General features: G+C 40.6%; 1 long non-coding RNA gene across 1 annotated transcript in view; it reads right to left on the bottom strand.

Moving 5' to 3' along the window:
- Nucleotides 1-672: 672 nt before the first annotated feature.
- The window catches only part of LOC111873318, a 153,920-nt gene continuing 131,105 nt past the window's right edge, over nucleotides 673-23,487 (bottom strand). Inside the window, exon 3 of the long non-coding RNA XR_002844373.2 lies at nucleotides 673-1,837. This is a non-coding gene — a long non-coding RNA (uncharacterized LOC111873318). The remainder of the gene's footprint in view (nucleotides 1,838-23,487) is intronic.

The raw sequence follows: 23,487 nt of genomic DNA on the forward strand, positions 1-23,487 counted from the left end.
GACTATGCAATGCATGACGTTATAATTAAAATATATAATTAACTTTTGAATACACAGAATGTTTGAAATTATGACAGCCACAATCGTTTCTGAGGAGAAATTTTAACCTATGTACAAGGTTCCAAGGTCCAAAAAAAAATGTTAACATATAGAGTCTAAACTGACTTTGGTTTTAAAAGTACGAAAACTGTAAAGTAACACATACGAGTATTTTGCGTGTTTAACATATGGAGTGATTACCAATGCAAATTTATTTTGGGGTCATCCATGAAGTAATCGACCGCTTCTGTGGTCTAGTGGTCAGAGTTCCTGACTACAGATCCAGAGTTCCCGGGTTCTTTCCCCGGCGCTACCAGATTTTCTGAGAAGTAGTGGGTCTGGAACGGGGTCCACTCAGCCTCGTGAGGATAACTGAGGAGTTATTTCAAGGATATAGCTGCTCCGATCTAAAAAAAACATAAATTAACGGCCGTGGGGATTCGTTGCGCTGACCACGCGACACCCTCTATCCGCTAAAGTTGGCACTAACTTCGCCGACAAGCGGCGATCGCTCGGTCGGTATAGTTCGGTTGTGGGCTAAAACCATGCAGTTTATTTGTTTTTTATGAAATAATCTGAAATAAAATTCCTGTGAAGAGTTCTTTCTTCTGGGATATGACACCGTGTAGTCTGATAACTGAAAGAAACGTACTGCTCCATCTTCATGGTCGAAGAGAACATAAAGTAAAAGGCCAGCATGAAGCAAACAACAAGAAACCCTCTGCTTGCTTCGGCTGACTTTCACTAGACTACGTAATGACAAATCCCCGAAGATAGAAATCTTGACACATGACACTCTGAGAACCCCATATAAACGTGATACTTCTGAGTTTTCCATGACTTGGCCCACTTCCTGGTCACAATGAAGTGATGAATGGCATTAAGCAGAAAATAGTATTCACTGTGAAGTTAAAATCATGTCGTTAAAAATAACTGGAACCATTTTCATGCTGTGCTGAAAAGGCTTGTTAAGGACACAGCATTTTAATGATTTAAAATCTACTGTTTGGTATTGAGCATGACATGATATTTTTTTTTGCATGATTTGTAATAAAAATTGCTATTTCATATGAGAACATGTATTTTTTTGAAACGTACAAGTTATATTCTTTATTGGATATTTCAGTTTACAGTTCACATTTTTAAACATTCTGTGTATGGCTGATATGTTTTGTATATAACTGCTGAATTGTTGGGTTGCGATGGCAATGCTAAATACATGAAATTCAATTATACTTTATTTCAAACACATATGCTCTCTCTCCTCTTCTCCCACCAATTTATCTTTCAGACGCCCTTCAAAATAACAAATACAGGCTAATGAGATTCTTTGTACATTAAACTCTCGGGGTCACATAACAAATACATATATATATATATATATGTAGATAATTACATGCCCCAAAGCATCCATATCACATTGACAATTTTATGACACAAAAATATTTGTCATGCTCCATGAAAGATGTTTTTATAGTTCAGAATTTTCCTCATACATTCCCAGTGACTACAGTAAATACTGTTAGAGAGAAATTCATTTTTCATATATGTTTTCAATGAACTCTTTAAGGAAATACGCAATTATATAATGCTTACATCAGGATCATAAATATATTATACGTTTATCATTGGATGATTAAAAAGAGCACCCAGAAACATTGGGCTGATTTATGAATGCAAAATTAGGAGAACTGCTTGTTATGATGTTTAGACTCACCATACGGAAATCATAAGATGAAACGTGCAGAATCTGTGTCCTGCTTACTGAGTAGTTCCAACATGCGCAGATACTCAGGTCCTGGAAAGGGAATACACATTATTAAATGCCAGTTTTCTGTAAAACTCATATAATGTAAAATTTCTTTACTACCTTCATATAGGAAGGAACATTATTTTACATTATGTGCACATCCAGATTAATCACAATAATTATTTTTACCATAAAATATGTTAAATTAAAACAATAAATTCTTAAATATGTTTTAATTCAAAATATTTCTCTTTCCTGTGGCGCTACAGCCCCAATTTGGGCCTAGGCCTACCTCCATGAATCTCTCCGTTTCACTTCGGTTTACTAGATCTTACACATACGGTAGGACTCCTTGGGCGAGTGATCAGCTCGTCGCAAGGCCTCTACCTGTACACAAACACAGAAAAACGCACACAAACATCCATGCCCTGAGTGGAATTCGAACCCACGATCCCGGCTTCCAAGCGAGCGAAGACAGTACATGCCTTAGACCGCTCGGCTACCGTGACCGGCTAATTCAAAATATACTTCCTGGAAAACACAAAAGTGTTTCTTGTGGAAGTCTGAAACAAAGATGTACATTTAAGTCAATAACTTCTTACAGAAGTTATTTATACTTGCTGTAGTCGGAATATGAAGGGTTCAAAATTGATGGCAGAAGAGAAAAATGGAGCTGTGTCCTTAGTTCACTGACCAACATTTTCAGTTCGGGTTTTCTTTTCAAACAATTATGCAGTTATACAACAGCTCTGTATGTTGGAAAAAAAAAGAAATGAAATGTCTTATAACTCTACAAAACTTCACTGTTTTATAACAAAATAAAATAATATTTTAAAAACAATTCATACTTTTTCAAACAGTCCGACAACCACACAAAATAATTACAATTTTTCAGGTTTCTTTGACTATAAGGCTGGGGCCACACGAGCGCACAAAATACGTCCGTTGTAACGAACTTCGTGACGTCCGTTGTAGAAATAAACAAGAGAGGCGAATGCTACGCTTTCTTCTGGCTCCATTGCAGACAAAAAAAAAAATACGCTCCGCATTCTACAACTGTGTGTTGTCCTTTGCAACGTCCGTAATAAAGTAAGTTCGTTGCAACGGACGTACTTCGTGCGCCCGTATGGCCCCAGCCTAAGACACACTGAAATTATATATCAGACAGATATGTATGTATTAAGTTACTGGAAGCTGTGAATTCAATGTGGAATAGTGGAGGTAAATGAGGTTTATCTCTATATTACCCACAATTATCAAACATCATTCTTTGCTAAGACATGGCATGTTCACACAGAATGCATTGTAAAATTAATATTATATTTATATTATTTTCTAGAAATTTTATATTTAACAGTTACATGCCCTATATCGGTTCTTGTAATAACGAGGCTTGTCCCCCATCAAACATGAATGGTGCATTGTTATGAGACACTGTATTTCCATCTTCTGTTACATAAGTAAGATAGGAAACCAGGTCATGTAATATAACATAACCCAGCCAAAACCTAACTCTTGCAATCCTACATCCAGTGCCTTATTAAATATATTACCTTTCTCTTTGTGATGCCATAACTATTATTGTATATATAAATAGTAGCATCTACCATAAGTATTACAAATGTATGATAAAATGAAACTAAGAAGTTATTTGCTCAAGGGCAATATGAGTTTAAAATATTTATAAACTTTTCAAAGAAACAAAGTTGAATTTTGAAGGGGTAAAACATTACATCCCACACAGCATTTAATGTTAAAAACATTATGAAAAAGGTAAAACAAATAAAATTAGCGGATGTCTTATGTATAGAACAAGTGAAGTGTGAATTTGTCTTACTCTGACGTATTTTTCTTGGTGAGAATGAAACAGAATGGACGTGCAGATTGCTATCAAGTCAGATTCTTAAGCGGGAGGTCAATGGGAGTCTAGCTTTCACAGTAATTTCGATTTCATCAACTTTCTTCAGGAAAACTTAATGTCAATGCAACATTTGTTTAAATATATGTACACTGTTTGAAATAAATTCTAATTGATTCTACAACAGAATCAAATGTTTCAATAACTGTGAACTATATATTAAAACATATTTTAAAATTGAAAAATTATTCCATTATTCGCTCTAAATTCTCTAATGCCACATTAATAAATGCAGGACGGTTATAGTCAACTTTGCCAAGATGCAATCTTTCCATTGTAGGTGACCATTTGTGTGAGTTATCACCTTTTTGTATTCTGTCAACTTCTGTAGTAAGACCATAGACTGAAGGTTACTGGTAAAACTGCAGTATCTGCCTAACATGTCCCTCAGAATTAATAGTGTCTGCATTATGCTCCCCACTTCCACCCTCACGTCCTGTCCTGAACTATCAGACCATTACCCCTTCCCACTGGCTGCTACCCCGCTCCACACTCTCACCCTTACTTCCTTCATGAGAACTCTACATTGGACCACGTCCACTTTCGGCCTGATATAGTCTGAAGATGGAGACTGCAATGTATGTTGAAACATTGCAGCACCTTCAATACCCCAAAAACTGAAATTACAAAATATCCAACATAATACTGGTCTAGAAAGATAATTTTGACTAGTTTATATTGGAATGTCCCAGAATAGATATTTGTGCAGTTCACAATAAATTAGCATTACTAGGCATACCATTTGCCTTGCTATTATCAGTAACTGAAGCATAAGAAGAAGTGTTATACTGTTAACTGGCCTAGTGATGTATACGCAATTATGCACACTTGTACAAACGTGTACATCAAGATATTCATGTGCTGTGTGGGAGTTAACTATATATTATGTTTCTCTTACGAGAATATTTTCTAAGTGTCTGCCACAAACATAACTACATTAAAATGGTCATGTTATCAAAAATATCTATAGCTGTTTCTGTGGCATTTACTTGTGTTCCTATATTACAAATCCATCCGCCCATTGTATATTTGCCAAACTATGGACATTCTGTAAAGAGAATCGACTAATTTCTTTAACTCATTCTGCCATGCATACAAATGTGCAGAACTACAATGGGCAATGTAGTGTTATTTCTAACTTCTTAATTTAATAAAATAGAATGCACAAAATTTGAGTGCAAGTGATTAATTTCCCTTAATTATTTTGTATAGGTGTGGGCATAATTACATTGTATTCTATAAATATATGTATGCACACACATCGTATTATGCTGCATCTTCTGTTTACGTTGTATATAAGCAAATTCTTTCCTATGAATATTGTTTAGGGCCTCAAAACCATGTACTAACTTATGTTATGTGAAGAATTTTAATTTTTCATCTGTATTAACTGTATAAAAATACCTAACTTGTTTTAAGTCATGTACACTGCATTATAACTAAACATGAAAACATTATGTTAATTTTAAGGAAATGTGGTAAAGAAACAATGCATGTTGCAGAGATGTGTGAAAATGTTCTAGTATAAAAGAAGTCACATTAACTAACAAAGTCCTGATGATCTATTCCTGTGAAGGAACTACATATATATCAATATGATCACATAGCTTTCTACTTTACTAACCCATCGTAGAAGCAGACGGATTTTTGTACATGAATTCTTAAATGTGTATAAAATTTTAATAAAACTTTAGTGCGTGCAAAGAAAATACTGATGATATGAAATATTACAGTAAAATTTCATGTTGTGATTATTCATGTATGTTACATCAATGAGACCAAGTCCATCTGAATGAAGAATTTGCCCCATGAAGCCGTGTGAAGGAATTCGCTGCTTGAAGTAACAAACCAAACTAAGAGCCACTCATGTGGCTTTGAGAACAGATATTAACACACAGTCGCTAGAATCGTTATGTGTTTTGGTATTGACATGATAATCTAATATAATTGGAAAGCTGATCAAATTAATTGAGCCATTTCACATTTTGCAAAAATTTTTTTATTCAGTGGCGAAATTCTCAAGAAACAGGCCATTCTTCGCTGTACTATCTTTATTGGACATGCGCATAGACGTGTTTCTAATGGCAGGTGGTGAAGATATGAACAAACAAGAGGGAAGACTAAAAAGATCAGGTAGGTGTGGAAGGAATACGACAAAAAAAATAGGCTACCATTCCAAGCAGAGGGTTGGTTAGACATAACTTTTCTTGGAGGATGACCAGCCGGGAAGCAAGGACTGCAGATAAGGAAGGCTAGACAGGCTGAAACGCAAACGTGTAAGTGGAAAAGCGAGCAACATAAACAGACCAGGGGGCTGTGGGAGCAGGAAATGTGGACAGTCAAGGAGGTCAATAATGAAAGGCAGACAGGTATAATGGGTATGTATGTGAGATGTACGGTACGTTCATATGAAAGACTAGGGTCACAATAGAAGAGTCAGTCGGACTGAGAAGGTAGGCGAGTAGGACAGGACAAGCATGCCTGAGATGCCGTGTAGGCCCAGCTAGCAGCAGACCACTTCGAGAAAGGGATGCCACAGGCCGAAACATGGTGTGCATGGGAGATATACCAACACGTACACGTACAAAAAGGTGTGCATGTCAATGTTCATATGTATCATACCTCAGAAAACAAATCCTAAGCCTACTTCCTGTCTCCGTTTATGGGGCCCTTCAGAGTATCAGGCAGAGCAAGCTGTTCTGGGTGGAGATTTCAGCTGATCAACTTTAGATGAGTCGTGGTAACCAGAAAGTAATTCAGCAAGACACGCCACGCGCCTGTGCTAGAAAATTGCATTTTGAGTCAGACAGGCGAGAGAATGGGGTTACTGATGCATGTGATTGACGAACAGGGCCTTGTATCGCCAAAAGAACATGCCGGCCAGGCAGGGGTTTAAGCTGTTAGGAAACAAGGGAGACGGTTAGTTAAACTTTCATATTCCATGGAAAAAAAATAGTAAGCACAGAGGGTGGCAGACATAACGCTTACAGCAGGAGATAGATTTTTAAGAACAAGAAGCAGTATAGAAGTAGACGTCCAGAAATACTGCGAAGGTAGCCTACGTGGGCGTTCACTCTGCAGTGCCACAAAGACGAAACAGGGAAGGAAGAAAATACAGGACAGACGAGTTGTGTACGGTAGGCAGATCAAACTAATGGAGGGAAAGTTGCCTGAGAGTCCAGAGAAATATGGACTAAACAGGAGAGTGAGGTGTAAGAGGCAGGCAGATCAAACTAAAGGAGGGAAAGTTGCCTGAGAGTCCAGAGAAATATGGACTAAACAGGAGAATGAGGTGTAAGAGGCAGGCAGATCAAACCAATGGAGGGAAAGTTGCCTGAGAGTCCAGAGAAATATGGACTAAACAGGAGTGTGAGGTGTGAGAGGCAGGCAGATCAAACTAATGGAGGGAAAGTTGCCTGAGAGTCCAGAGAAATATGGACTAAATAGGAGAGTGAGGTGTGAAGCAAGCAGATCAGACTAATGGAGGTAAAGTTGCCTGAGAGTCCAGAGAAATATGGACTAAACAGGAGAGTGAGGTGAGAGGCAAGAAGGACACTATAAAGAACGGTAGGCAGACAGCGAGGAGGTTATGAGGCTGAATGAGTTGGGGAATGTCGGTTCCGGTACTTGGAGAGGCAACCGCGTAAATTCCTGATGAATGTTAGCGTAGTTCCGGCCGCGTCGGGCTGACTTGCGTGAGCGACGACGGTGCCGGTGTTCGATATCCGGTCGAACGCGAGCCGGCCGTAGACCGGTAAGCACTGGCGGATGGCTTGCCAAGGGCGAGGCGACCGCTCTCGGAGTCGGTTGGCGGCGCTGCTGCGCGGAGGATCGCTATTGGCTGTCACGAAATAAGAGTAGCTCCGACTGGCTCACTAGCGCGATGTGGTCCGTATCCTTATCCGTTGTTGCTAGTAGTGCCCGCCCAATGGCGGTTGGCGCTGCCGTGGTCCGCACTGATTGGATAGCGCTTGCTTCGCTCTGCCGGTCGAGCAGAAGTTGGTAGTTGGCCCAGTGCTGCGTTGTGGTCGGCGTGCACAGAGCCATATAAGATAGCCAGCAAGGGAAAATTAGCAGACCAGAGAAGTAAGCCTAAACCAGGCACGTGTTTTGACAGATCAAGGTATAGCGCAGCCAGAATGAGAAATACCAGGATAGTAATTATATATATGTTCTCTACCTACAACGGAAACGAGTATGGCTTACCATCAGTGAGTGGCATAGACCGTAGCGTCATTTTAAAAATCTAGCGACTGACCTTGAACAGTGAACACTATTGAAGAATCACCTTACACAGACAAGGTAAAACAATGTAAGTTTTGAAGTTTTCACGGCGATGACAATGAAGAAAGTCGTCTTCTGGGTTTAGGCACCGTGTATTCTTCGTTTTGGCTGACGTTTCGGAGGAACGTAGCGCCTCCATCTTCAGAGCAGTTGAATGGCTTGGAATGCGGAGAGCAGTAGCTGTAGTGATAGGATGTGAAAGGCGCTGCTCATATACGAAGTAGGCGGGGGGGGTTAGAGAGAACGGACCAATGGGAGCAGTGGGGAGCGATTAAGACCATATCTGGTGTTGTGTTGACCAAGGGAGGTGGGGGGGAACGGCCAGTGAATCCAGGAAACTTGAGGTCAATAGCACTAGGAAGTGCGGTAGACAAGAAGAACAGGTTGGTTGGGGACAGGCTATTGACGTCAATGACATGAAGAACTGGGGTGGCTTGTTGGATTTCTCTTGAGGGAAGAGATGAGTGACTTCCATGACTTGTTGAGACTGAACCCTGTTTCCTTGTTCATGTTGTTCGGATGGAGCTCGATCTCAATGGCCTCCATGATTATGCGATCCAGGTAACGGCTCTTACTGGTGATTATGGCGGTTCTGTGAAACTGGATACGGTGGTCTAGATCGATGCTGTGTTCAGCTACGGCTGACTTGTCCGGATGTTCTAATCGTATATGCCGTTGATGTTCTTTCAACCTCGTGTCCACAGAACGGCCCGTCTGCCCGATGTAGACCTTGCCGCACTCACATGGAATTCTGTAAATTCCCGGTGTCCTCAGTCCCAGGTGATCTTTGACAGGCCGGAGAAAATTAGNGCCCTATGTATCAGTGTGCACAGAGCTGCCTGTTTACTGGAAGGGTGATGATGGGACTTGGCATTGAGATGGAGGTTTGTGTGTGTGGGTTTGCGGTATACTGTATGGCCTAGAGAGCCGTCGGGTCTCCTGTAAATATCCATGTCTAGGAAGGGGAGGTGGCCTTCACTTTCGGTTTCCATGGTGAACTAAATGAATGGGTTGATACTGTCCCCTGTATCTGTCATTGACGTCAGTAGCCTGTCCCCTATAATCATGTCATTGACGTCAATAGCCTGTCCCCAACCAACCTGTTCTTCTTGTCTACCGCACTTCCTAGTGCTATTGACCTCAAGTTTCCTGGATTCACTGGCCGTTCCCCCCCCCACCTCCCTTGGTCAACACAACACCATATATGGTCTTAATCGCTCCCAACTGCTCCCATTGGTCCGTTCTCTCTAACCCCCCTGCCTACTTCGTATATAAGCAGCGCCTTTCACATCCTATCACTACAGCTACTGCTCTCCGCATTCCAAGCCATTCAACTGCTCTGAAGATGGAGGCGCTACGTTCCTCCGAAACGTCGGCCAAAACGAAGAATACACGGTGCCTAAACCCAGAAGACGACTTTCTTCAAGGTAAAACAAGTTTCTAAGTAGATTCTAAAGAGTTCTGACGATGGTGTAAAATACTGAGAATTACTGGGTTTTTGGACTTTGTCCAGCGTCCGCTATTAAAAAAAAACACTAAAGAATACAACGTTTCTGAAACTGGATGGTTCCATCCTCAGGTGAGGGGGGGGAAGACCATATTTCCGGTATCTCTACGCCGGTGGGAAATTCATGTTTGCAGAATTTGTTCCGTACGGTTGCCTACACAGGCCATGACGCACACCTTTGCGTTCAGTAGATGGACTTCAGAAAGGACAGCATTAGGTAGAAGTATATATTTAGCAAAAATCATACAAATATAACACGACGGGGTTGGTATGCATACAAAGAAGCATAGAGGGCGTGCATGCGAGACACAGTAACTATATCACATGCATACAGGTCACTAGAACAGGTAGAACATTCATATATAACAGAAAGCGACGGAAGACATGCGTAAACAATAGCATAATGAGGGCATATGCGCATAACGAGACAAGCCGGAACACGTGAACAAGGCAGAATGTGAGACAGAACATGAATACGGAAACAGCAATGGCTGACCATGAATTCAATTAACCAACACAAGGACATGAGTAGAAAACACCACACTGTGGAGGAAATAGCAAGACTTAAACACGAAAATAAACGCCATGCAAAATGTACAACGCAAGGCGGGACAGATGAGGACCAACATGAGGCAGGATATGCATACAACTCATCACTGAAGAATGCATACCTTCATTTCAGTACCGGCCCATATGCATATCTGCTCGTATGCAGAAACAACAACGCTACTCAAAATATAAAGCGAGAACCGAAGGCTAAGCAAAACGCATATGATATAGAAAAGGAAGGTAGAACACTAAAAACACAACACTAAGGAGAATGTGCTTACTGTAACATACACCGGACCTGGTCTGCTTGTAACGAGGAGTTAGGTCAATAAAAACAATATCAGGGCGTTTGTAACGGTATGTATACGGGAGAAGGCAGGGTGTGGATACCAAGAATTTTCTACATAATAAGCTCATAAATGGCCTTAGGGCCAGAGGGCATCCCTTTACCCCTAGGGGAATTCCTAATACTCATTGATGTTAGAGGCTAAGTCGACCCCAGGGCCATAGTACGGCTGGAAGGATTAGATCAATTGAAAAATTCAATGACCTCAACGGGATTCGAACCCGCGACCTTCCGGCTTGTAGTATAGTGCCCCGGCACAAAGCATACCGGTAGAGAAAACATGTGCAGAGAAGATGGCGGACGTGGATGCGAAGTATAACAGTATGATACATATGTATACAGAGCAGGAATGATATGAGCGTTGCACACTAAGCAACACCCACGCAGAATACTCGTCAAATTAGCAAGCTCGACATGCCATGCATACGACCCAACATCCGAGGCAAAACGTGCACAGAAAAAAGAACGCTATGCAGGACATGTTTGCAGAGGAAACCGCCACATAGGACATGCGCACTGCTGAGTAGCTATCCAGGCATGACATACTTACACATAAAGGCAAAATAAAGTTGTCTCTGTGCTAAATTAATTAAGCACTATACCGTGAAGACATATGGGGAAGTGGAGGTACAGCTCCATCATTCATAGCCTTGTCATTAAATGGAGATGAGTGGTTAGCTTCACGCCCGGCTGTTTTAACACCTTGGAAAGAGCCCCCGATACACGTTGGATAGGAGGCTGGATGGGCCCCAGAGGTCGCCTGGACGCTGTGGAGTGACAACAATTTCTTGCCTCCATCAGAAATCGACTCCGACTCCTGGGCCGTCCAGCTCACAGCCTAGTCGATATATCGACTTAAATACTCCGGCAATGGAGGTGAAGAAGTTAATTTTAAAGTTAGTTTCAAAGGAAATGTTACACGTATAGCCAATGCTAAGCAATATGTTAATAAACAAGATCCCGCGAAGCAGATGCTTGGTAAACAGTCCGTTGCTATGTTACGCAACAATAGATGAGTCTGTGTTTTCTATGCGGTCTGCGCTAAACAACAGTAGAATAACGGGGCTATGCAATCAGTTTCTTAGCAACGGCTGGGTAAACACACTTTCGCGTAAGCAGTGACGTCAGCAACAATAGATCCATTGCTAGGAGACGGATAGTGATGACGGAAAAATCCTAGAGCGTGTGAAATGTTGAACTGGAAAATGTGTAAATCAGCGATAGTGTAATTAAGAGAACTTAAAACCAAAGCGCCAATAAATCCAATCATCCGAACTACAACCCGTTATTGTCGTCACGCGTACCACACTTCACGTGATATTTTTATGACTTGTTTGGCTTAGGATACTATATAAATATTGGTAATTAAATTTCCTCTGCATTATAATCGAAACCCGGCCGACAGTTCGCAGCCCAAATATCCTGGTTAGTGACATACTCACACATGCAAAAAGAAAGATTTGCTGGGAAAGATTTGCAAACTAAGCAGCACACTATCAGGATAAGTGTATAAAATACCGAGCTAGGAAGAGCACATCCAGAGGGGAAAATACGCATATGACGCAGCGCTTGTGACAGGACATGAGCAAAATGAGTGTTACAGACAGAGTAAATTAACAGGAGATTGAACTCGGGTAATGCTTGCTACCATTCAGTCCAGAACCTTTTGTCTTCCCATCTGCTGTACAAAAACATAAAAATTAGAATATACAAAACTATAATTTTCCTTGGTGTTCTGTATGGGTGTGAAACTTGGTCTCTGACATTAAGGGAGGAACATAGACTGAGGATGTTTGAGAACAGGGTGTTGAGGAGAATATTTGGACCGAAGAGAGATGAAGTGACAGGAGGTTGGAGAAAACTGCATAATGAGGAGCTTCAAAACTTGTACTCTTCTCCAAGTATAATTAGAATGATCAAGTCAAGGAGGATGAGGTGGGCAGGGCATGTAGTACGAATGGTAAAAAGAGGAATGCATATAGAATAATGGTGGGAAAGCCAGAAGGAAAGAGACCACCGGAAAGAGCAAGGCGTGGGTGGGTGGACAATATTAAAATGGATCTTAGAGAGATAGGATGGGATGGTATGGATTGGATTGATCTGGCTCAGGATAGGGACGAGAGGAGGGCTCTTGTGAACACGGTAATGAACCTTCGGGTTCCATAAAATGCTGGGATTTTCTTGAGTTGCTGCAGAATTGGCGACTCCTCCAGAAGGGCTCAGTCCCATGAGTAAGTAAGTAAGTAAGTAAGTAAGTAAGCAAGTAATGAAGGCATATGCGCGAGTGGGTGTATAGATCCACTTCTCCCAACCTCGGCATTAGTTGGAGATGAGTGGTCAGCTTCACGCACTGGCTGTTTTACCCCCGGTCAGAAGTGTTAGGAGAAAATCCAACCAGAGTGCAACTGAATCCAGAACAGCTCCCTCAATAACAAAACTGGCATTGAACCAGAGTCTCCGCGATAAGAAGTCGATGACTTACCTGTGACAGTCACCTCCTTCAAGATCTAAACTTTCATATTGTTCAACTTCTCACTAATCAAACATTCTTCTCTTTGCTTATTTTGAGGTTTTGTTCTGTTTTCAAAACAACGGACTGTCCCACCTGCATTCTGACAGCATACTTCTTTTCTGTATGGCGATGTTGAGGTGTGGCCATCGCTGATTTCAACCAAACATACATCTAGCCAGACATAACTTATCAAGAAAGCAGTCTTCTGGGATGTGGCACCTGTAGATGTGGTGTCAACAGCACATCTACAGGGTGCGACATCCCAGAAGACTGCTTTCTTATTACTCACCGCCGTGAAAACCTCAAATCTTACACAACTTATAAAGTTCTGTTGAAATCGTAGGATTTTCTTGTTCTTTGAATATAGAGAATAAAAAAGTTACGTAATCTTATGTCGTGTTGCTTACATATAAATAACCACAAGGAACTGGGCCCTTGTTTGGAAGCCACCAGTTGCTCAGCTACTGAAGTATTTCCCAAATTTTACTGAACCGAAGGTGCATTACCGTGTTCACAAGTCATCCTCTAGTTCATATCCTGAGCCAGATAAATCCAGTCCATACCGTCCTATCCAATCTCTCTAAGATGCATTTTATTATTATCCATCCGCCTACGTCTTGGTCTTTCTAGTGCCCTCTTTTCTTCTGGCTTTCCCACCAAAAAAATATGCATTCATCTTCTCACTAATGGGTGCTACATGTTCCGCCTATCTCATCCCCCTTAACTTGATCATTCTAATTATACTTGACGAAGAGTACAAGTTATGAAGCTCCTCATTACGTAGTTTTCTAAAACCTCTTGTCACTTCATCTCTCTCAGTCCAAATATTCTCCTCAAACACCTTCGCTCTATGTTCCTACCTTACTGTCAGACACCAAATTTCACACCCATACAAAACCATAGACAAAACTATATTTTTGTACAGTCTAATCTTTCAGTTTTTGGACAGCAAACGAGAGAACAAAGGGTTCTGGACTGAATTGTAGCAAGCATTGTTAAACACAATCTCCTCTTAATTTCCTACTGAATTAAATTTTGATTGTTTATAGGTTATTTATTTATTTATTTACTTATTTATTTATTCATTTATTAGCATATGTTTTTATTCTAAACATCAACAGTATTATTTACGACTGAATGTATCCACGGAATATCTCTAAGTCTGAACTGTTGCAATTCGGCAACAATGGGATATATTACACGTCCGTAGGAGACATAAACCCTTAGCTCTCCGAAACGAAATCTGGCAACGCCTTATGGATGTAATGGCCTCCCAGTGACCGAGATTGAATCGAGACTGAGCTCAAGTAATCCAGATACACATAAAACTTGAAACGAGGACTTTTTATTGCTTAGAGTCGTGAAAAACAAAAGAGTTAATGACTAAATCGTTTCTTCTAGTTATTTTGAGTAGTGATATAACTAACGCACAAAATTAAAATTTAATCACAGTTGGTGAAACCCATGAAGTATCATCTTTAATGTAGCAGTTAAAGTGCTCTATGCAATCACATAAAAAGGCTGTTTCCTTTTTAATGTGTAGCTTCCAGTCTTTCTACTCCTTTCGTTTTACATAAAACATATCGACTGATGACTACCTTATTTACCATATCTGAACCCATCATAATGGTTTTGTTTTAAACAGTAAAATTCCTAGCTGTGCCACTGTGTAAAAGTAAGAAACGAAAGCTAATATTTAATGTATGAAATTACGTGAAGTGAAAAGTGTTTAAAAATCACATACGAAATTATCTGTATAACATACGTGGAATATGTAGTAGATATAAGATATAGGGCCGGTCACGGTAGCCGAGCGGTCTAAGGCATGTACTGTCTTCGTTCGCTCGGAAGCCGGATCGTGGGTTCGAATCCCACTCAGGGCATGGATGTTTTTGTGCGTTTTTCTGTGTTTGTGTACAGGTAGAGGCCTTGTGACGCGCTGATCACCAGCCCAAGGAGTCCTACCGAATGTGTAAGATCTAGAAAAACCGACGTGAACGGAGAAGTTCATGGAGGTAGGCCTAGGCCCAGTGGGGCTGTAGTGCCAATGAAAAAAAAAAAGATATATGAGAAATACTTCCAGTATTTTAACCGATTTTTTTTAATAATTCAAACCATTCTAACGAACATAATAAAAGAAGGGGTATATTAACTGAAAATATTTAATCAATTCCAATGGAAAACCATCTGGATAAAGAGAATGTATATAAAACAAACACGAATGTCCTACGATTATTTATTGTATGGACAATATTGATAAAAATAATATTATGTATATGATGATTTTACTGTTTCTTTTATATATATTGTATATATATTTCACTGCTCGAAAGATCTAGACATAAACAGAAGTTTAATATTGTCACGTATTTGGGAGTGTTTTTTCGATTCGATGATTGGATTCAGTGGCACCTTATACATACAACTACCGAAGAGAGATGAAGTGACAGGAGGTTGGAGAAAACTGCATAATGAGGAGCTTCATAACTTGTACTCTTCTCCAACTATAATTAGAATGATCAAATCAAGGAGGATGAGGTGGGCAGGGCATGTAGCACGAATGGGAGAGAAGATGAATGCATATAGGATATTGGTGGGAAAGCTAGAAGGAAACAACCACTAATAATACTAAGACGTAGGTGGGTGGACAACGTTAAAATGGATCTTAGAGAGATAGGATGGGAAAGTATGGATTGATGGATTGGACTGATCTGACTCAGAGCAGGGACCAGTGGAGGGCTCTTGTGAACACGGTAATGAACCTTCGGGTTCCATAAAATGCTGGGAAATTCTTGAGGAGCTGCAGAATTGGCGGTTCCTCAAGAAGGGCTCAACTCCATTGGTAATGAGTATATACAGCGCTCTTGCTGATCTACACAATTTCCAGTTCACCGTTACAAGCACACACTACGGTTCTGTCTTTACTAGTCGTATCCTGGCAACGGATTTATAACAGTCTGTCACTGCAGCACACATGAAGTCTTCATTTCACAGCTAAATTCCTTCCTTGCCATTATCTTCGACTGCCATCCCAAGAGACGCCATTAATTCTTAACTAACTGCTCACATGGAACTCCGGAATTCGACCAACACTTCTAAGTCTGAGTCTGAAGTCTTATGTTACGACCGACGGTCAGTTGGTCAGTCTGTCTTTGAATAAAGCACCCATCTCGCGCTTACGACCAGATTTTATCACTGTTAGACAGTCGCGGGTTTGTTGGTGTGGGGTGCTATCTCTGATGAAAGGACGGGTCTGTTGTTTACAGTGGCTGCTGGCCCTTGTCAGCCAGTAATTCTAGGGGCCGAGTCCCGTGGGACTCGCGACCATATTTTACTGTCTCAGATTCGACTCTAACTCTTCTCAACTGAACTCTTCCTTATCACCACTTTGCATGGACCGAATAGAAAACACCATTTCCAACAATACCCATATTTTGTGTGTTTACCGATCCGTTGTTTTTAACTGGTTTAATGAATGTGTTTACCGAATCGTTGCGTAGCAACGGACGTCTGCTCTGGCTCCACTATTCCGGCTTTCAGGTATCATGACACAATATTAAAATGGATGTTAATAAAACAGCGTATGAAGATATGGATACAGCTGGCTTAAGAAAGGGACCTTTGGAGTCTGCACAATAAACTACATCTAAGAGTATGTTTAATCTAAAGAGAACGTATATAACTCGCTTGGAACCGCACAGCCATCTAGTTTCGTCTTTTTATCTGGGGCTCCTGGGAGAAACCGCATTATCGTTCACAATTAACCGGAGACGCAACGAACTTAACTGCGAAAGATATGAGAAAAGTAATGGTGAGTTATTGCACCGAGTGACGTAAAACACCAGACAAAGTTTACGACAATGTTCAAAACGTGATGAGATGATGCACTTAATGAAACAATTTATTGTTAAAAAATAAAGCAAGGAAGCAAATTTGCAGTAATTAAAATTATTTTCTTAAAGAATGTTCCATCCACTTTGTTACAACGTTCCTACAGCATTGCACTAAAGAAGCCCAAAACGAACTGTCCGACCCTGTACAAGCACAACCTAGACTCTATCACTAGTGAGACAAGTCAAAAACACTGTTAATATCAAAATGAATATCTTTACCAGTTGTTTGAAGATAATCTGAAGTTATGGAAGTTACACTAGACAAATTATTACAAAATGATAAAATGTTGATCATAACGAGATGGGTTGTATACGTACGGTATAACGTAACATTCTTAGCTCGTTCAAATATTTTCTATTGATGTCATATCCAGATTATTTTCAGATTTTAACCAAAATTGAATCATATCGGCAGATTTCTTCTTTGTAAAACTAGCAATAAAAAAAACTCAATGAAAAATCTATCCAGCGGAAGCCGATTTGTTTCTTTTTACACAGTCGGTAGGACTCTTTGGACGAGGAATCCGCTCGTCGCAAGGCTGCTACCTGCATACTGGACAGCACAAACAGAATAAATACACACAGACATCCATGTCTCAAGTGAGATTCGAACCCTACGATCCCAGCGCTCGAGCGAACAAATGCAGTTTATGACTTAGACCCAACAGTCACTGTGATCGGCATCTGTAATACGAGCAACAGCTAAAGCAGATCAATAATGGAAAAGAACTACAAGGCAACTACCAATTTTTACTATGTTATTAAATAAATAATTATTCCCTAATCTATAGAATAGGACGGTAAATTTTTATCCAATCGAGTACGAAAGTTACACTACATTACTGCAAGTCGTAATGTGAACTGTCGTGAGCTACATTCTGCAGTGGCAGAACCCCATCGCAGGGAGAAGGTGGCGGTAGAAGAGGCAAGTAATTAGTCGTGATTGAACCTCGATATTGCCTACAACCAATAAAAGCTTCCTCCTAATTCCTACACAGACACACGTCTGGACAGAGTCGAATTCTCGGCCTTGCTATTTACAGTTTAGTCTTCTTCGTGACCCTAGCAGCTTCTGGTTTCCCTGTATCTAAGTCTGTACAGTACACACACGTGCGCCGTAAGCGACTCAAGTTTCAATTATTTTCAATCCTGTTGCATTATTATATCTAAAACTGTTTATGTACTACACAGTCCGTCAATAATGCAATAAATTGTTCCTTCTTTCTTTCACTTTCACTTTCCGCACATGTTTCGACCCTAAATGGCCATCTTCAGGTGTCTTACTATGCTAAAACTGCTACACTGGACTAATATTGTATATTTGTCGCATATGCGACTGCACGCTTCATGATTCGAACCGTCGTAGTCGTGGTCTAACTGGCATGCGCTAAAATAGCACACGTTATAGTTCACTTAATTTAAATAAGATGAAATTTACGTATTAAAATTTTCTATTATAATTTTGTTTAAATTTTGTAAAATTTGATTTGTTTCGTTTCATTCTGGTCCGTAACACTAACAATATAGTCAACTTTCTCTGAAATCATTCCCGTCACTGCCTTGGATCACCGAAAATCTGGTTTGCCAATGTGTTTTCTGCATTTCAAATACTGCTTACTAAATACAGCATCGAGAAATTTAATCTAACTTCGATTTTGAGCTTGTTGCTAAGTGTTCTGTTTCTCTATAGAACCTACGTTGGACATCGGGGCCCTGTAAGCCTTTAAGCCTCACATAGCAGCAATCAGGCACCCTCACTTCTTGGTTAATCTCAGTGTCGAACAGACAGGACAGGACTCTTTGCTAAGCTACTGTAAAATATTGCGCCCTTCTGTATAAAAGTCAATAACAGCATAGAGCTACCACACTACTCAGTTGCAGTAGCAGTAACAATAACATAATAAGAAACGTAAGCACCGGACGTAGCGGTTAAGTGGAGAGGAACCTGCTGCCTTCATCATTGATTACATATTTTGTTCATTTCATTTCTATTCCCGTCCATTTTCTTCCTCCCCTTGCATTTGCCATCAGTATTTCTCTCTTCCCAGTGCCACAGTTTCTTATTGGTCCCCCCACAGCCCTTCTCCCCTCATTTCCTACGTCACAACTAATTCCTAAATACACAAGCTACTGTTTCCTTTGAATAATTCCGACGACAGATACAGCAGAGGCATAATGACAGGAATTGTTGAAGTTTATTTTTGGATCTATGCAACTTGAAAGATAACCACGCTAATTCTCCCGCGGTGCTTATTGTCCACGCCGCTACGCACAGCCAGTGAGCTCGCAAATGTAACCGTGGGATATTATTATCCTTATTGCTGTTATCATTATCTTTATATATGATACGGGATAGTTCAGTCGGTATAGCGATTTACTACGGGCTAGACGACCGAGGGGTTGGAGTTGGAGTCCCTATAGTGTCACGAATTTTCTCCACGTCGTTCAGACCGAATCTGGGGTCCACCAAATCACTTATCCAATGGATACCGGGGCCTCTTTCCCGAAGGTAAAAACGGCCGGGGAATGAAGCTGATCGCTCATCTCCAACTAGTGCCAAGGACAAGAAAATATGGATCTATACATCCACTCTCTCATACGGCTTCATGGCGTAGTGCTTAATTAGTTAAGCACAGAGAAAGTTTTACCTTTTTATCGTTACCTTACTATTATCTGTATTTTAATTCTGTCCTAGCCTTCTGGAAGCGGCTGTTTCCGAATTCCTGTTCGGTGTATGAGAGACATTTCCATGTTCAACGTCTACTCTTCAAGTCAAAAATGTTCTACTAGACGCGCTTCAACTGCTAATATTGTTTGCAGGAACGCAGATGTTTCTGGAACCACAAACCGTTTCTCTTAATCAGAGTGGCCGCGCGGTCTAAGGCACGAACCGTCTTCGCAAGCTCAAACACTGGGATCGTGAGTTCGAATTCCACTAAAGGCATGTATGTCTGTATGCGTTTATTCTGTGTTTGTGTTGTTCTGTGTGTAGACAGAGTCTGATCCCCTGTCCAAGGCATCCTATCAACTATGTATAAACTAAAAAAGTGGCCAAGGTCCGCAATGGCTTTAGAGCCATGGATAGAGAAGGTAAAGGTAAATTTGTCCCTATGCTTAAGTAATTAAGCACTAAACCATGAAGTCGTATGGAGGAGTGGATGTATAGATCCACATTTTCTTGACCTCGGCACTAGCAGGAGTTGAATGATTAGCTTCAAGCCCCTACCGCTTTAACCGTGGGGAAAGAACCTAGAATTACATATTGAATAGGTTGGGTGAACGCCAGAATCGGTCTTGATGACGTAGAGAAGAGAAAATTCTTAACTCTAACTGAACTCAAACTCCGATCTCCTCGGTCGTCCAGGATGTAGTCAGTTGCTATACCGATTGAACTATACCGGCTCCCATTTTACGATGGTACTTTATTAATTGTTAAAATATTAATTGTACTCATTTTTTTTCCTTGGCACTACAGCCTCAGTGAGCCTAGGCCTACCTCCGTGAACTTCTCCGTAATTATACTCATGATGAATGTAAATATAAATTTTTCACTGCAAAACTGTTCGGCATGATAGCATTAATGAAATTGTTATTACTGTCTATAAAATAAGAGTTTCCTTGTTTTGTTTTGTGTTTATATTTCTTTGTTTTGTTTCTCTCAGACTCATGCTTAATTTATAATTAGCTTTCTGGGCTGCTGCTGAGCGAGCAACTAAATAAATACAAATTGAATCGAATCTTTATCGGTATTTGAGCCCAGTATGAGGCGTCTCATCTCAATGTTTTCTGTTAAATGCCTCGCAGGAAACGCGGTGTTCGAATCTACGAAAGATAATGAAAACCGTATTTATTCTATATGCGACGTAAAACATGCTTTGGCCCTCCTGGTGAGTACTGGTACATTCAGAGCAAAATATTTTGCATTGAAAAAAAATTATCCAGCAAAATAATAATATAGTTCTGAACATTTAAAAGTAAAATTGGTATGAAGGGTTTGAGATCATATAGAAAAACCAAGATAAGGCAAAACAAAACAAAAACAAACTCCGTGGCCTGTAGTCCGCAAGCGAAGTATGCCGACCGAGCGACCGCCGCTTGTCGGCGAAGTTAGTGCCAACTTTAACGGATAGAGGATGTTGCGTGATCAGCGCAACGGATCCCCACGTTCATTAATCTATATTTTCTAGACCGGAGCCGCTATTCCCTTCAAATAACTCCTCAATTATCCACACGAGGCTGAGTGGACCCCATTCCAGGCCCACTGCTTCTCAGAAAATGTGGTAGCGTCGGGAATCTAACCAAGATAATGCAAGCAGAAGGACGCAGAATGGGCATACGTCCGATACACAGTCCGCAACTGCAAGTGGGTGTTTTAGATGCGCAGCTGTAGAAGGGAAATCTCTGTGTATACGAACCCACATGTAAGTGGCTGAAGCTTCAGTAATCACAGCGAAATGGCTTGCGAATTAATGTCGTTTCCAGCTGCAATTTATTTTTAAAACAATCTGTTGTATATAGGAAAAGAATTTTAAGGCTAGAAATTTATGTGCTTTGCATATATGCAATTAAATTCTGGAAGGAAAGTAATATCTGTTTAATCAAATAAATATTTATAATGATTTTTAAGCTAGCCAGAAAAACAAAAACTCTGCAATAATATTTTAAAACAGGCCATAACCCCATATTTCTATCATTATAATTAAAAAGAAAACAATTTTCATTCCATTTATTCAATATAATAAACTGGAAACAGTGCTACCAACTTCGAACTTATGAAACTCCCGCTCTTCTTCCAATAAAACTCAAATATATCTTCAAAAATTGATGTACAGCCTTAGAAGGAAGTTTTTTCTAAGCTCTGCCGAAAGCAAGAAAAACTTCTCTATACGTTACATGTCGTAAATTAATGTGTGCATTATTCCCAGGTAATTCCGTGTACATCAGTTGGTATGCCAGCTCTCTCAGACACTGAACAATATGCAACGAAATATTCTTAAAATCAGTCAACCATTGTTAGAGACCTTTAGGGAATGGAAGGTCCTACACTTTTCTTCTTCAATATAGCTCTCGGCCTAACCAGATCCTACTCTGGGGGTCTGGGGATTGTTTCTCCAGAGGTAAAACTGTCATAAATTGAAACTACATATCAAGATTTAAATTATGTGGGAGGTTTACCTCCATGCCCTCTACAATTTTTGAGTATCCATGGGAACATAAACCCAGTCATTTACTACCAGTGCGAATCTTTAACATTTGGGCAATGGAGAGTGAATCAGTCTCGAGAAATTATTCACTGAACTTTAAAATCATATTTCACACAAGAACAATCTCCTAATTAATTACGTTCATCATATTTATTCAGTAGTTGCACTAAAAAAAAAAAAAGGAAACTGCTGACACCAACTCTAAATTTAAAATATCACTTAACACGCATCACCTAACACAAATTCGGCGGTGCTTCTCAAAATGAAAATGTCCGTATTCGAAACTTCTCCTCCCACCCCTCCCCAGCTAATCTCTCTGAGGAATTATATAAAACATTGTGAGACCTTTTTGCCATAAATATAACTGAAAGAATAAAACTGATGGATACCGCTTACTAATCTTTCCTCTCAGTATTAGCTTTGCTGCCCATTCGAATCTTGGCTGAGGCAGACTTTCCTAACACAACCATCGTCTGGTATTCTACAAACTATAAAACGTTTCGGAAACTGGATCTCTTTCCGTCCTCGGGTGACTGAGGTTAGCCTTCGCTAAGGGATAAAACCTCACCTGAGAACGGAAAGAGATCTAGCTTCCGAAACGTTGTTTTATAGTTTCTAGAATACCGTACGATGAACAAAGTCCAAAACACCAGTAATGTTGAGTCAGAACCTTTTAGAATCTACTTTCCTAACTTATGTTAAATACTAAATAACGCAAAATCCGTATATCATTTTTTAATTAATCATTCATAATTATCTTGTCATTTTCAATCTTACCGTGCAGGAGCTCTGTTGCCTGTTTTTCATCGTGGAAGCCCTGGTTCAGTTCCAGGGCATATCATGTGTGTTTTGTGCGGACATGTTGTCACGGTAGCCGAGCGGTCTAAGGCATGCACTGTCTTCGCTCGCTCGGAAGCCGGCATCGTGGGTGCGAATCCCACTCAGGGCATGGATGTTTCTGTGCGTTTTTCTGTGTTTGTGTACAGGTAGAGGCCTTGCGACGAGCTGATCACTCGCCCAAGGAGTCCTACCGAATGTGTAAGATCTAGTAAACCGAAGTGAAACGGAGAGTTTCATGGAGGTAGTCCTAGGCCCAAATGAGGGCTGTAGCGCCAATAAAAAAAATGTCACAGGGTAGGGTTTCCTTTGAGTAGGGCCTACAGCGGGTGTCCCTGTTACTCATCACTGCACTAACGCTGTATACCAATCTATAACGTCCTCATCATGATCATCATCATCATCATCAGAGGCCGCAGTGTCGATACATCGAGTCTCACCATACTCGTAAAAACAACAGCTCCTTTGGTGGCTACATCACTGACAAATTAATCGAAATACACAAAAACTTTTTTCCCCCTTTGGCACTACAGCCCCAGTGGGCCTAGGCCTACCTCCATGAACTTCTCCGTTCACTTCGGTTTTTCTAGATCTTACACACTCGGTAGGACTCCTTGGGCGGGTGATCAGCTCGTCGCAAGGCCTCTA

This window comes from Cryptotermes secundus, unplaced genomic scaffold, assembly GCF_002891405.2.
Source record: "Cryptotermes secundus unplaced genomic scaffold, Csec_1.0 scaffold223, whole genome shotgun sequence".
Taxonomy (NCBI): Eukaryota; Metazoa; Arthropoda; class Insecta; order Blattodea; family Kalotermitidae; genus Cryptotermes; species Cryptotermes secundus.